This window comes from Carcharhinus amblyrhynchos, chromosome 14, assembly GCF_965287045.1.
Source record: "Carcharhinus amblyrhynchos chromosome 14, sCarAmb.v2.hapA, whole genome shotgun sequence".
NCBI lineage: Eukaryota > Metazoa > Chordata > Chondrichthyes > Carcharhiniformes > Carcharhinidae > Carcharhinus > Carcharhinus amblyrhynchos.
The window spans coordinates 20,610,420-20,625,363 of record NC_137337.1 but is presented as its reverse complement, the minus strand read 5'-3'; positions in this window follow the sequence as shown (position 1 = coordinate 20,625,363).

Below are 14,944 nucleotides of genomic sequence, written 5' to 3'. Positions count from 1 at the left end.
ATACATTCTATATCTTTCCATCGCAAGCTATGAACGCTGCACAGTAAGACAATATTTTAATCTCATTGAGACACTGAGATTCAATAAAACTGCATGCCCAGTTTGTGTTGAATTAAAATACTGTTTGGTTAGATGTCATTGATATTTGTGCCATGAATTTGTGAATACTGTTGATACTTGCTGGTTTCTGCAATACATTATCGGCACAATTCCAAAGAGGCCAAATGTCACACAGCAAAAAAATTGGGACATAAATAAAATATGTTAAGTTGGAAGTCTGAAATGTTCATAAAAGACCATAAGATCAAAAGACATAGGAGCAGAATTAGGCCACTTGGCCCATTGAGTCTGCTCTGCCATTCAATATTTTTCTCATCCCCATTCCCCCGCCTTTTCCCCATAACCCCGATCCCTTTATTAATCAAAACCTATCTATCTCTGCCTTAAAGACACTCAATGACCTGGCCTCCACATCCTTCTGCAGCAAAGAGTCCTACAGATTCACCAATCTCTGGCTGAAGAAATTCCTCCCCATCTCTGTTTTAAAGGATCATCCCTTTAGCCTGAGGTTGTGCCCTCTGGTTCTAGTTTTTCCTACTAATGGAAATGTCCTCTCCACGTCCACTCTATCCAGGCCTCGCAGTATCCTGTAGGTTTTAATAAGATGCCTCCTCGTCCTTCTAAACTCCAACGAGTTCAGACCCAGAGTCCTCAACCACTCTTCATACGACAAGCTCTTCATTCCAGGGATCATTCTTGTGAACCTCCACTGGACCCTTTCCCAAGGTCAACACATTCTTCCTTAGATATGGGGTCCAAAACTCTCACCAAAGCAGTTTTCATATTGAGAAACCGCCACTCCACAGCCAGTGATTCTCTGAACCGAACGCCAAAAATGTATCAATCCTTTCTGCCGTGATAATTGGCATTAATTTGGCCAGTGGGATACTAATCGCTATTGGAGTCAGAGCCTGAGGAAAGGAAACCTGTCCAAATATAATTGCTAATGACAGTACCCGCAGGGACATTAATGCTTCTAACTCTCCAATTTTAGTTTGAATTCTTTGTGCATTCACAAATATACCATCTAATCCCTACTCCAATTTTTGGAACATGGACCATTAGCCTTCTTTTCTGTTTTTCTGATTTAATTCTTTGATATCCTTTACCCCTTTATTTTTATCTCTCACTATCTCATATCTTCCCTTCCATCAATCTCCTGGTAATGTTTTCTCTCCTTATTCTCAATATTCTTTACCAATCCTATTCTCCCTCTTTCATCTCAAACAGAAGTTTTGTGCCCCCCCTCCCCCCCTGCCCCCCCACCACCACACATTAGCTTAGGTTGCTCTCACTGTTAATTCAGCCATCAGAACTTGGACATATGTTGCCATCTCTTTATTGTTGCCATTTTCAAAGCCTAGAACTTGTTGCCTAACAGCATAAAAAAAATTATATTCATATAGCGCCTTGCACAATCTCAGTATGCCTTAAAGTATGAGGCACCCAATGAGGCACTTTTGAAGTCAAATGTAGGAAATTGTAACAGTACGTTCACCACATGTGCTACAACAGTTCACTGATAGGGTTCACCAGCACCCCCTTCTCAAGGGTAACCAGGAATGGACAATGAATAGGAGCTTTGCCAGCGATGTCTACGTTCCAACAAACAATGTCCTCTGCAATGACCACTTCAGTTTAAGTTAATGTCATCCTTTCTGTATGGCCGTCCTTTGTTCTGGAATTCACTTTATTGTGTCAAGATTATCTCTCAGAAGATGGTCTAAGAGCCAGGAATCAGAACTCAGGAGTGTCGTCATTTTATCTTATATCTTCTTCCATCGGGAAAAAGATACAAAAGACTGAGAACACATATAAACTGACTCAAGAACAACTTCTTCCCCGCTGCCATCAGACTTTTGAATGGACCTACCATGTATTAAACTGATCTTTACGCACACACGCACATGCACACACATGCACACACATGCACACACATGCACACACACACAGTGGCTTCCCCGAGACCCACCACAGTCCTAACACAATGAATAGTTGAGTTGAGAAATAACAAAGACATGAATGAGGGCTTCAGCAAAACATAGGCTGAGACAGGGGCAAAAGCAGGTGATGTTATGGAGATAGAAATTGACGGTCTCAGTGATGGCATTAAAACGAGGATAGAAACTCATCATGGGATCAAGTGTGACAACAAGTGTACAAACAGATTAGCTTAATCTCAGACTGTTGCAAGGGAAAGAGCTGGAGTCGATTGTTAGGGAACTGAGCTTGGAGCAGGTTCCAAAAACAATGGCTTCAGTTTTCCCAGTGTTTATTTGGAAGAAAGTTTTGCTTATCCAGAAGTGGATATCAGATAAGTAGTCTCTTAATTTAGCAACAGTGGAGGAGTCAATGGGTAATGTTGAGGTAGAGCTGGAGGTCATCAGCATACATGTGAAAACTAACACTGTGCTTTCAAATGCTGTTACCGAGGGACAACATGTAGATGGGAAATGAGAGGGCGCCAAGGATAGATCCTTGGAGACACCAAGGGTAACAGCCTTGGAGACATCAGGGATAACAGCGTTGGGGACACAAGGGATAACAGCCTTGAGGACACCAGGGGTAACAGCTCTGGGGACACCAGGGGTAACAGCCTTGCAGACACAAGGGGTAACAATCATGGGGACACCAGGGGTATCAACCTTGGGTACACCAGGAGTAACAGCCTTGCAGACACAAGGGGTAACAATGCTGGGGACACCAGGGTAACAGCCTTGGGGACACCAGGGGTAACAGCCTTGGGGACACCAGGGGTAACAGCCTTGGGGACACCAGGGGTAACAGTGCAGGAACAGGAAAAGATACGTCATTTTCTAGCTGGAGGATGAACTTAGTTTATGTGTTTAAGTAATGGATTGGAGCTTTGTATCCATTTCTCTTAAGGTTCAGAAACAAGAGGTCTATAAGGAGAGATAAAGTTCAGCTTGCCCCATTTCAAAAGAAAATTTGATTCCATTGGCCAAAGAATGACAAGTAAGTGGTGCCGCTGGTTTGGCTGAATGCTTTAAAAGCCATTATGCTCACAAAAGGATCAGATGTTTAGGTGGTAACAATGAAAGGTTTCCATAGAGAAGATATTTCCATTGCACCAGTGGCTGCTTTTCACCCATCATGAATGCATAAGCACAGTCCCATTGAAGTAACCTCTATTCAAAAATAGCACATAAAATCTCACACGTTATCTTTGCATCAAAGTCTTTCAGAATAGGCTTTGAATTGCGCAGTGGTTTATTCTTTTGCCCTTTAATAATGTAATCATGTCTTTAAAAGAAGACAGTCTGTATCATATCTCATTGAAATTCATCCATTTGCTGACAATATGACTGTTTTTTGCATGCTTAAAATCTATTATTTTGTTTGCATTAATTCAGAAGCTGAATTAGATTACTTTTTAGAGTCTGATTGTGAATAAAGGTATTGGGAAGGCAGGCTGTGCTGAAGGTGTGTTTGATGTCTTTTTCTGGTGGAATAAAACCACAGAGTACATTTGGTTAGTTATGCACTGGCATTGTTCTGAGACTAAGGGCAATCTTTATAAACGGACAGTTAATTATTTCAATGATCCATTGCATTCTAGGCTTTGTGCCATGTGAAATGAATCATATTTGTTTATCAGACATCTTCAAGAACTAATCCATAACAGCAGAAATCTAGCTGCCTGCCCAACCGAGAAAAATGAAGTCCTTGTGCTGTCCAGAAGAAATGCTTTTTAGGGAGTGCAGTGCGATGATGGGAGAAAAAATGCTTTAGCTGATGAGTCATAGGTTGAAAACACCAATGTTACCTCAGAAGTCACAGAGGGGGCAACACTAGATGATTTTTCTTGAGCCAATCTGTTCTATGAAATTAAGATTGTGTGTTATATTGCCAAGATGTTTACCACAGGATTCTGAAGCATCTGTATATATACATTGCATAGTGTTGATTCAACACATTGGGGATTCCTTCCCGATTCATTTTTAAAAAAAATACAAACAAGATCTTCTAAAAATAGAACATTTGGATAGAAACAGTTTGTTTTTTTGTGTGTGATAAAGGGATCCATTAACCTGAAAGCTATTGTATGTCTGGGAGCAGGCAGACTGTGGTGTTGTGGCATTGTCACCTCACTAGAGATCCAGGGCAAAATCTGGGGACCAGGGTTCAAATCCAATCACAGCAACTGGTGAAATTTGAATTCAATAAAAATCTGGGTGACCATGAAACCATTGTTGCAAAAACCCATCTGGTTCATTGATGTCTACCATCCTCACTTGGACTGGCCGACATGTGACTCCAGATCCATAGCATTGTGGTTGACTCTCAATTGCCCTCTGAAATGGAGGGCAGTTAGGGATGAGGAATAAACACTGGGCCAGCCAGTATTGGACACAACCTGTAAATTAATTTTTTTTAAAAAGCCATGTGTTAGGAGAAGGGAGTAACTGGGAGTTCAGTCAATTCTAAACTTAGAATCATAGGGTGCAGAAGGAGGCCATTCAGCCCATTGAATCTACACCCAGGCCCTATTCCCATAACCCCATGCACTTACCCTAGTTAATTCCCCTGACACTAGCATGGTAAATCCACCCAACCTGCACATCTTTGGACTCTACGAGGAAACCTGAGCATCCGGAGGAAACCCCAAAGACACAGGGAGATGTGCAAACCCCACATAGATAGTGACCTAAGCCCAAAATCAAACCCGGGTCCCTGGCACTGTGAGACAGCAGTGCTAACCACTGTGCCACCGCACTGCCCCATTTTCAAATGAACCCTGGGTGGTTCTGCTCTTTTCATGTTATCTCAGGTGCTGTTTTAATTGTTCCTTTAATATTTTCTCTTTCACGAGCAAAACTATTCACTTTCACCCGTGATCTCTGCTAATGCCCTGAGTGTCGTCTAACATTTTCTATCTAGGCTGTGGTACTTTTTAAACTGCAATACCTGGCTTTGTTTATTGTCAAGTGCACCGTAGCAAAATAATGTCAGAGGGCTGCATTTTATGTGTGCCCTCTGGGCATGTTTGTGGCAGAGATTGGCACATGAAATAGGGTGAGTGCCCGGACCACCAATTTCTTGCCCACCCTGATCTCACCCTTGTGATACAGAGAGGAGAAAGGATGCCAAAATCAACAACCCATCCACCTGCACAATTGTATATATTAAATAAATAACTAAGGGTCAATTGACTGTCTTCCCACTACCAACCTCCTGGGGTGGGATGGGGGACTAGGGGACAGGGCTGGGGGGGAAGGGGGGTCCTTCTAACCCTTTAGCATTCGCTCATAATTTCCTATTCAATTTAGAACAACTATTTCACAGGTGCACGTGGGACAATGAATTCTTGACATTCTGCCAAGTTCCCTATTTCAGTCTTACTAGGTCATAGAATCACAGAGGTTTACAGCATGGAAATAGGCCCTTTAGGCCAATTTGTCCATGCTGCCCTCTTTTTTAAAGCACTATGCTAATTCCAATTGCCTGTGTTTGGCCTATATCCTTCTATACCCACTTTACCCATGTAACTGTCCAAATGCTTTTTAAAAGACTAAGTGTCTTTTAAAAAGACAACAAAAGACAAAGGTTCTGAGTGAAGCCAGGTACTTCTCCCGCCAGGTGAGAAGGTAAACTCATGAAGTAGGAAGTTACTTCTTACCTGTGACCTTCCAGGTGACTCAGGCAAGAACACTATAGGCTGGAAGTCCTGGAGCACGCCATCTACTGGGTCCAAGCAGCATTGCAGAGACCAAACAGACTAGAAACAGGTTTAAAACGGGAAATGTAGACAGTAATGTCCTCCCCCCAGCCCCCCTCCACAAACCAATAAATTAAAATTCTACATTACTGATACTTGGACATGGTTGACTTTGAAGTATTTATAATGACTTATTCATCAGTAGATATTCAGTAGATCTGAGACTGGTAACTGCAGTTCAAGCTTTCAGTTTGGTAGCAACCGGCTTACGGTACAAGCAGTAAAAAGTCTGACAACACCAGGTTTTAGTCCAACCTATTTATTTGATAATAGACTCACAAGCTTTTGGGGTTAGCCCCTTCGTCAGATGAATGGAGAGTTCTGGCCTCAGACAGAGCATATAAAGCACAGACAGTTTAGAGATTGTCAGACTTTTTACTGTTTACGCCAGTCCAACGCCGGCATACCCACATCATTACGGTACAAGAACAGGAAGTAAAAATCTACAGTTGCTAAAAATCTGAAATAAAAGCAGAACTTTCTGGAAATGCACAATAGTGAATACGAGTCTGCCCCTTTCATCAGTTTATTTTGAACAGTTTCGTTGTTGTTTTTAAATCACTACATTTACACTATCTGAAAAGCTCAATTCTGTTACCCAGCGGGGAGATTAGGGCTTGTGTGTTTACCAGTACAAATACGGCCCTGTCTCAGTGTAGTCAGCAGCATTGGAATCTAGGCATTTAAACCCCAATGCAGCTAGGTGGAAAAAGTATCCAGGGGTCAGGATGTCCCTGGGCACAGTTTAGACCCAGTTTGAAGTACTCTGTACTCTGAAGTACTGTGCGTGTAACATATGACTCTGAATTTCAGGATACAGCTGCAAGACCTTTGGGAGAAAAATCATACAGGCATTAAAAATCTCTTCATATTTTACGAACACTTTCATTTATTAGTTCATTTATATTATTGGAGGTGGCGGAAGGGAAAAGAGTCTTTTGATGGTCATAGGCTGTTGGAGCAAGAATGTGGTGAAATCTCCAGGAACATATCCAACTACTGGTGATAATCCTAAGTGTAATAGAGAGTGGTGCTTAAACAGAATATTATTAATAATGTACATATGGGCAACAGAGTGTGTTAGCACTGCTGCCTCACAGTGCCAGGGACCTGGGTTCGATTCCCGGTTTGGGTCACTGTCTGTGTGGAGTCTGCAAGTCCTTCCTGTATCTGTGTGGGTTTCCTCAGGTGCTCCTTTTTCCTCCCACAGTCTGAAAGACATGCTGGTCAGGTGCATTGGCCATGCTAAATTCTCCCTCAGTGTACCTGATCAGTCACTGGATTGTGGCAACTAGGGGATTTTCACAGTAAGTTTATTGCAGTGTTAATATAAGCCTACTTGTGGCACTAATAAATAAATAAACTTTAAACATTATGAGACATGTAATTAGTAATAATAACATAAAACAAATTTCTTCACTCAGGTCAAATCTCAATTTACACCACAACTTTAACATCATTGCAAAGCAATTAACATAAGTAGCATAAGTAACATAAAGGCAGTTCTAACCAATCTTGGGCTCAATACCCACCCGGCCATTTCAACAACTCGATTCCCACATTATATCACAGGCAATATGGTGCGGCATGGTAGCACAGTGGTCAGCACAGTTGCTGCACAGCCCCAGCGACCTGGGTTCAAGTCCTGGCTCAGGTCACTGTCTGTGAGGAGTTTGCACATTCTCCCTGTGTCTGCGTGGGTTTCCTCCAGGTGCTCTGGTTTCCTCCCACAGTCCAAAGATGTGCAGGTTAGGTGGATTGGCCAAGTTAGAGTGTCCTGGGATGCGTAGGTTAGAGGGATTAGCGGGTAAATACGGGGATAGGGCCTGGGTGGGATTGTTGTCGGTGCAGTCTCGATGGGCCAAATGGCTTCTTTCTGCACTGTAGGGTTTCTATGATTACTGCTAAACCTATTGATAAAGCTGAAGACAGATAAATCTTCCTATTACTGGGATGTCTATACTGTCACTATCTAATTCACAAACTAATTGGAAGTGGCAAAGGTACCTAGAAAACATGTGATTGAGTTTCACTGTGTAGTTGGTGGGGGGAGGGGCTTAATTTTATTATTATTTATTAATGTCACAAGTAGTCTTATATTAACACTGCAATGAAGTTACTGTGAAAAGTCCTTAGCCGCCACATTCTGGCACCTGTTCGGGTACACTGAGGGAGAATTTTAGCACGGCCAATGCACCCAACCAGCATATCTTTTGGACTGTGGGAGAAAAATGGAGCACCTGGAGGAAACCCAAGCAGACATGGGGAGAGCATGCAGACTCCGCACAGACTGTGACCCAAGCCAGGAATCGAACCTGGGTCCCTGAAATAACAGTGCTAACACTGTGCCACCCTGTAAAACAGGAACTAACCGCTCAGCAGTCTGTTTTATATTTCTCACGATATGGGCAATTTGTTTACACCCATTTTAGCCAGTCACACAAAGTCAAAGTTATGCCAATCAACAACTTTCACTTATTTCCTGAAATAATTATTGCATGATACTTCCTGGCAATTATCACATTATATCACAGGCAATATTAATGCAATCCATGTTTACTAGAGAACCTAATTAACTAACAACATCACTGTTCATTGGCACTCAGATTTGTATGCAAAGTGGATCTGTGCTTCTTCACAGCTTGGAAGACCATGTTGTGGAATATTCACACGGATTTTCTAGTCTGATGGATGGAGGGAATATTCCCCTGTTGGTATTTCTTTGTGTAAAGCAATGTCAAAAACTAGACAAAAGCATAACATTGCAGATGCTGAAGTGAAAACAGAAATTGCTGGAATTACTCAGGAGAATTTGCAGCATCTGTGAAGAACAGTAATAATGTTTCAGGCTTATGACCAGTAACCTGCTTGGATTATTGTTCATTAAAAAAAGCTTTTCACAAGCACGTACCTGGATGAATACAAATATGAAGATGGATGAGTTTACACATATTGTATGTTTTAACAAGCTATTGCATTCAAATTAGTTTCGTATGTGTGCATGAGTAAAGCTATGTGTGTTCACACATCTACATCTTGGGTGGTGCATGCTTTTACATCTACATATAGATTTACCCAAGTGCGTTAGTTAATTCACCTCTACATATGTATCTGTGTATGTACGAATGTGTGCACACAGGTCTGTGTGCATGTCTGTATGTTAGCACATCTATTTATGTGTGCATTACATGGTTCCAAACACACAATCTCTAGAGAAGGTCAAGGGAGCACAGCCACCTCCAAATCACATGGAAATATATCACTGGGTCAAAAGCAAGGAACTCTCTTCCAAAGAGCATTGTGGATGTACCTACACACATGGACTACAGCAGCTCAAAAAGATGACAAAAAGATGACCTTCCCAAGCTGGGGAGGGCCACCAAAGCTGGTCTGGCCAGCAATGCCCACATTCGAGGAAAGAATAAATATTTAACATTTCTAATTTTCCTTACACAGAACAACATCATGTGAGGAATTCCCATGTACCTCATAACCATGTCATCAAAAACTCTACACTCATATTTTTGGAAAGTGATGGGATTCCAAGAGAATTAATATGCTAATGAACACATCTAATTTGGGGTGGCACAGTGGTCAGCACTACTGCATCACAGTGCCAGGGACCTGGGTTCAATTCTGGCCTTAGCTGACAGTGTGGAGTTTGTATGTTCTCCCTGTGTCTGCATGGGTTTCCTCCGGCTGCTCCGGTTTCCTCCCACACTCCAAAGATGTGTGGGTTAGGTGGATTGGCCATAGTAATTGGCCATTAGAGTCAGGGGGATTAGCAGAGTAAATACATGGGTGATGGGCTTTGGGCCTGGGTGAAATTGTGATCGGGACAGGCTTGATGGGCCAAATGGCCTCCTTCTGCACTGTAGGGATTCCATGATTTCTAATTTTACAGTCACTGGAGGAGATTTGCTCAGATAATTTAGAGTGCTAACAAGCCTCCAAGATGGTTATGTTGGAATCTTTAGCCTATGTTTAGTGCAAGACACCAGGATTTAAAGTATACATTAGGATGGTGGTGCTCATTAATGAGGCTGCATGATATGTTGATGGCTATTTCTTGATCTAATGCCCTCTCCTAACAGCACCCGGCTGACTGACAGCAAACAAGTCGTTATTAAGGATTTTGAGTGTTATTTAATGTATCGCGGCATTTTACTTTTCACTTACTGGAGATTTGAAGGGGCCTTTTGGAATACATGGAGAAACCGGAAATAAGTGGCCAAGGCTTCACTGACATTTTAAGAAGATTTATTTCAAAATTTCTCTCAGGATTTCACCAAAAAGTAGGGCAAGTTCTCTGCTATTCTTCTGTATTAGACATTGGACCGGGGTCACCAGGAGAAAGGAAGCGTTTGGAGCATGGGGGCCTTGCAAAGGGTTTCTCTTTCTCTAGACATGGAATAGGAGGAAGACATGAGGCCAGGCAGACATGATGCAGGAAAGAGGGATGGGAGGGCAAGGTGGACTCTGTCCCCCACAAACATCTGCGGTACAGGCCAGCTCTTTTCCTCTGGACATCCCCATCAGAACATCCAGTGCCACTTGTAAGAATTTGATTTCCTCCTTCCTCTGTCCTTTAGCCATCCTGAAATATGCTTCCGTATATTAGCCAGTGTATTCCATAACTTCAGTGGAAATGAATGTTTGATGTTTACAAATACTGCTCCAGAAAAATGGCTTCTAATTAACATTTGGGTATCTGTGTCTCCACACAAGTTCAAATTGTGGCAGTCAATATGTAGGTTCAAATTTACATGCAAAACCAGACTTTCACAGGCATGTCTTTTTCGTACAACACACAATTAACCTCTGTTTTTGATCTTTTTTAAAATTACCCACATTATCCAGCTTGTTTTACTAATTACTTGATGTAGCATATTTGCCCTCTGATCCCTATTGGAATTTTCCAGCTATTGCACTCCATGGAGAAATCCAGACAGAACCAGCTTTTGCCCTTCTTGTTCAGCAGATCCATTGAGGGACACATTGAGGCCAGATTGGTTGGGTGCAGCATCCTCACTATAGAACTGCATTTCATCTCATGGAGAAAGTATAGCAAATTTCTCTGAACTGGTTGGATTAATGATTGGTTATTTTCTTTTCATATTTATTTATATTTTTCCCAAAGCACTCCTGATGAAAATCTCTTACCAAGAGCAAGTTCTTGAGTTCCTTCCCTACAGAGAAGATCTTAACCCAATGTAGGTGTCTTGTGAAAGTTATTTAACATATTGTGGGAGACTTGTGGAATATAGAGTCATGTTAGAAATGTTAAAAATCTCATAAACCCTCACTGGGACAAGTGATATTTGTTTAGCTCTCCAAAGAAACTGGTGTCTTAACTTCCCCTGTCTTCTTTTTATATGAAAGATTGCTGTATTCAGGCAACACGACAGAAGTGTAGATATTTCTGAGGTTTGTCAAAGGAGGTGCAAAGAAACAAAACATTTGCCCTAAAAGTAATCAGTGATGCTTTTGATTATGGGGACAATTCTGCAATATATTGTACTGCACATTAATGGATTTTCAATTGTTTGCATTTTTAGTTTAGCGGGGAGGCAATGGCATCTTATTGCGAGACTATTAATCCAGAAACTCAGCTAAAGTTCTGGGGACTCAGGTTCAAATCCCACATGGCAGATGGTGGAATTTGAATTCAATTAAAATATCTGGAATTAAAAGTCTAATGATGACCATTGCTAATTGTTGGAAAAAACCCACCTGGTTCAGTTATGCCCTTTAAGAAAGGAAATCTGCTGTCCTTACATGGCCTACACGTGAGTCCAGAGACACAGCAATGTGGTTGACTCTCAACTGCCCTCTGAAATGGCTTAGTCAAGGGCAACTAGGGATGGGCAATAAATGCTGGCTAGCCAGTGATGCCCATGTCACACACATGAATGAAAAAGGGTTAGTTATTATTGTCAAATTGTTCCCTCATTCCTAATGCACATAGAAGATTCCAGTTCACTTCAATGGATGTCAATTTTGCCAATAGTTAAGAGAATGATCTTTTCTTGTTTTAATTATTTTGCATCTGTATCTCTTGTTTTTAATACAATTGCAGCCGGATGTCAGGACTCCAAGATGTTGTCAGCATGTTCACGAATTATTAGTGTGCCTCCTTGTCAGTCAGTGTAATTAATGTTCAAAAGGAAGTGTTGGCCTCTTCTGATGTTGATAGTTTTGAACTGTCAGGTTGCATACAAAGTGTACTCCATCTAAAAGGCACAGATCTGGTCTCAACAGGAAAAGCATGGTGATGGTATAGCAGTGAGACTCAACTCACATTCCTGACATCCTACCGACTGAGTTCCAGTTACGCTGAAGAGATGTGAAGTGAATACAACACTGTTATCCTCATCGGCTGAAATGTATTTGCCCATAGACCTAATTCTTAACATGGGAACAGGAGAAGCCATTCAGCCCCTTAAGCCTGCTCCAACATTCAATAAAATCATGGCTAATCTGTGGCCTAACTCCATGTACCTGCCCTAGGGTCATAGCCCTTGATGCACCTGCTCAATAAAGCAAACTGTCTATCTCAGACTTAAACCTAACAATTGGACCAGCATCCACTGCTGTTTGAGGAAGAGAATTCCAAACCTCCACCAAGCTTTGCATGTAGAAGAGCTTTCTAACATCTCTCCTGAATGGCTTTTGCACGCTCACAATTGACGCTCTGATAACCGCACCAAAGTTCAGCCATTTTGCCCCTTTCCCGGGTCAAACAATATTATTGAATTCAAGAGAGAAAATGCTGGAAAATCCCAGCAGGTCTGGCAGCATCTGTAAGGAGAGGAAAGAGCTGACGTTTCAAGTCCAGATGACACTTTGTCAAAGCTAAAAGGCATGGGAAGTGGGAGATATTCATACTACAGAATGAGGGAATGAAAGAGGAATCATAGCCACAAAAAACAAGTGAAAAGGCTGCTAATGGCAGTCCATAAGAACATAAAGAGTGTGAATGGCCAAACGGCAGAGAAGCTGAAATCAGAGGGTAAGCTGTGACAGATGAAGATGTGGGAGGGTGCGGGGGTTAATGGATGGGAAAGAGGTCAAATTCAGAAAAAGTGGGAGAGGGGAAGCAAAGGGAGAAAAAAGATAAGGAAAAGGGGGATAAAGTGGGGGGAAAGAAAAATGAAGAAAGACAATAAAGAAATGAAAGGTTGAAAACAGTAAAAAAATTAAATAACATGAAAACAAAGGGATCGAGATGGGGTAGAGCTAATCATAGCTAAATAGTATTATTGAGTTATCAGATCAGTGTGAATAAAGGACATTTATTGGCTTGCCTGTGAACAGTGTTTGACCTCTTAAATATTTCTAGCGGTTTAAGTTTCTGGTTTCAGATTGCCAGCAGCTGCAGTACTATGAATAATATTCAACCTTCTGAATGAATAAAAATGCCCTTTGAAACCAGTTTCTACCAGAGCACAGTTCTGTCACTGCTGATTTTTTGCCCGTTCTGCTGTTTAATTGGCAGTTACAAAAATAGTACAATTATCAGATCGAATACGTGATCGCTTAAAAATAAAATCAACGTTTTATTCAGGAACCATTTTTATATTTTTCTCTCCAATTTTCTCCCTTCCCTTCCCCTCCCCCTGTCCTGGCCAAGGTTCCATTGTTGACGGTATCCATGGTAACTCTTCCAAATAGCCCACATGAGGGGCTTGAGCTAATTGGTAACTTTCTTTATTATTTGTACTCAGAATTACATAAGGGCATAAGAATTAGGAGCAGGAGTAGGCCATTGGGCTCCTTGAGCCTGCTCCGCCATTCAATAAGATCATGGCTGATCTTTTTGTGGACTCAGCTCCACCTACCCACTGGCTCACCATAACCCTTAATTCCTTTACTGTTCAAAAATCTAACTGTCATTGTTTTAAAAACATTCAATGAGGTTGCCTCAACTGCTTCACTGGGCAGGGAATTCCACAGATTCACAACCCTTTGGGTGAAGAAGTTCCTCCTCAACTCAGATCTAAATCTGCTCCTCCTTATTTTGAGGCTATGCCTTTAGTTTTGGTTTCATCTGCCAGTGGAAACAACCTCCTTGCTTCTAACTTACCTATTCCCTTTGTAATCTTACATGATTCTATAAGATCTTCCCTCATTTTTTTCTGAATTCCAATGAGTATAGTCTCAGTCTATTCAGTCTCTAGTATTACAAAATTAAACAGCTACTATGAAAATGATAATTTTGCCCATTTCCAGTGTTGCTAATGTGAACATAAGAACATAAGAAATAGGAGCAGGAGTAGGCCAACTAGCCCTTCGAGCCTGCCCCGCCATTCAATAAGATCATGGCTGATCTGTCGCGGCTCAGTTCCACATTCCCGCCCTCTCCCCATAACCCTTAATCCCCTCTCTTATCAAAAACTCATCAACCCGCGTCTTAAAAATATTTAGCGAGGCAGCCTCCACCACTTCAACGGGCAGAGAATTCCAGAGATTCACCACCCTTTGAGTGAAGAAGTTCCTCCTCAGCTCTGTTCTAAACCGCCCCCCCTTTATCTTGAGGCTGTGCCCCCTAGTCCTGCTATCCTTTCTGAGCGGGAAGAGTCTCACCACCTCTATCCTATCCATCCCATTCATCATCTTATACGTCTCAATGAGATCTCCCCTCATTCTTCTAAACTCTAACGAGTACAAGCCTAATTTAGTCAGCCTCTCCTCATAGCTCAACCCCCTCAACTCCGGCATCAGCCTAGTAAACCTCCTCTGCACTCCCTCCAAGGCCAAAATATCCTTGCGTAAGTACGGCGCCCAAAACTGCACACAGTACTCCAGCTGCGGCCTCACCAATGCCCTATACAGCCACAGCAAGACCTCCCTACTTTTATATTCAATCCCCCTCGCGATGAAGGCCAGCATCCCATTCGCCTTCCTGACCACCAGCTGCACCTGCAAGCTGAGTTTTTGCGACTCATGCACAAGGACCCCGAGGGCCCTCTGCACCATCGCCTGCTGCAGTTTTTCTCCACGTAAGTGTGCTATGCAAGGGGATTTTGTTTAGTGTTTGTGGGTTCAAGTTGCAGTCAAGACTTGAGTACCAAAATCGAGGCTGACACTCAGTTGCACTGTGGATTCGGTGCTGCACCGCCAGAGGTGCTGCCTTACAGGTGA